The sequence below is a fragment of the Pteropus alecto genome, unplaced genomic scaffold (assembly GCF_000325575.1).
Source record: "Pteropus alecto unplaced genomic scaffold, ASM32557v1 scaffold39, whole genome shotgun sequence".
NCBI lineage: Eukaryota > Metazoa > Chordata > Mammalia > Chiroptera > Pteropodidae > Pteropus > Pteropus alecto.
In genome coordinates this window covers 1,055,677-1,057,377 of record NW_006443568.1, presented here as the reverse complement: position 1 = coordinate 1,057,377, position 1,701 = coordinate 1,055,677, and positions in this window count along the sequence as shown.

Here is a 1,701-nt window from a genome sequence, read left to right as displayed (position 1 = left end):
TCCTTGTAGGAAACAGAGGGGGTGTCAGGCTGGCTTTGCCCCATGTTCAGTCCCAGTGGCAGGGGTGGGTTTGCAGGTGTCCCATTTTTGCAAGAAGTAAAAATGGATTAGGGATAGGTAGGAGTGGCGCGGATAGAGAATCTCTCCTAGCCGGGCCCCCAAGATCTTTGACTCCACTCCAGTTTGGGTAGGACAGGGCCTAGAGATTGGCCGTGAGAGCCTTCAGCCCAGCTCCAGAAGATTCTGGTGTAGGTGCAGTATCCATCTCTTCCTTCTTTCTTCCTTCCATCAGCCCCTTGGGAACTGTGTCCACCCACAGCCATCCAGCCAGCCTGCTCTGGGCTCCTTTCCTGGGTGGGTCCTGTAGGGCCAGAGGCCCGTGGGCAGGAACCACGAGCCCACAGTTTTGCATGCATGTTGGGAAAGAGGGTGCCCAGGAGTCAATGGAGCCTGTGTTGTGGCCCAGGCTGGGAGCCAGGGTGCAAGGGGGTCTGGGGCCCATCCCAGTGCTGACGTGCACGATGACCTTCAGGGCAAGTCTTCGGCCCTCTCTGCTTTGCTCTCTTCCCCCTCCAGAGCATTTGGGAAAGGGAACATGAGAAAGAGGGTCTTTCCTCCCCCTGCTCCCACCACAGGCACACTCGGTGCAAGTGGAGAGTCGCTCCTTCCCATTTCTCAGACGGGGATGCAAAGTCTCAAAGAGGGTTAGGATCCAGCTGAGTATCGCTCAGCTTATCCTCAAGGTGGGGCTGAGAAACCCTCTCAGAGGGTCTCCTTAGCCGGGACAACAGGTTTTGGATGGGGCACTGACTAGCCTTGGGTTGGGGGGACTTATCCCTTCAGCATAAGCCTGGGCTCTGGAGGACAATGGTGTGTTGATGAGGCTTTGGTCTTGGTCTCACATGACCCGATGGGGGTGGATGGACCGCACGTGGCTGAGCTGCCTGGGCTGACCTTTGGTCACTGGCTAGGGAAGAGAGGAAGCCATGAAGCTCTCCTGCCCACTCTATGCCCTGGGCACCCTGCCACCCCCACCCTAGGAACTGCCCTCTGGGCGCACACACTGTCTTCACCTACCTTCTTTTAGTTCTCTTCCTTTCTCTGTGCTTCAGTGTGCGTGTATATTGCGTGTGAGAGTGTCTGTCTGCGTAAATGGGAGACAGGAGACACCCAGAGGATGAAAGACAGTGAGAGAAGAAACTCCCTTTGTGGGGAGAATCTAGTTTCTTCCATTGTGAGGACAACACCAGGGTAGGGCTAAAGTGTACATGTGTGAGTGTCTGTGTGTGTTCATGGGCAGGAGTGGTCATGTGTGCACAAGCAGAAGAGTGCCTCCTACCCTGCCTTGTCCTATGACCCGTGTCCTCCTCTGGTGGGAGGGGGTGACTTCTATGGTTAGCATCTTACTGCTTGGGCTGGAGCCATACGCCCCTCAGGGTCAGAGTGTCACTGTTGGAAGGAAAAAGGAAGACTTTTTTGGGTTGTATAATTATTCTAATCAATTGAATTAACTAAAAATTACCATTCAGTGAGCAAGCAAGACGTACATGCATGCACACGTATGCAGACACACACACACACACACACACACAGACATGGATACACAGAGGGCAGGTTAAGATACAGAGAGACAGGGATATATCATAGGCATCCTTATTGGTCCTTCTTCCTCTTCCTCACCAAGATGCTAAAGTGATATAG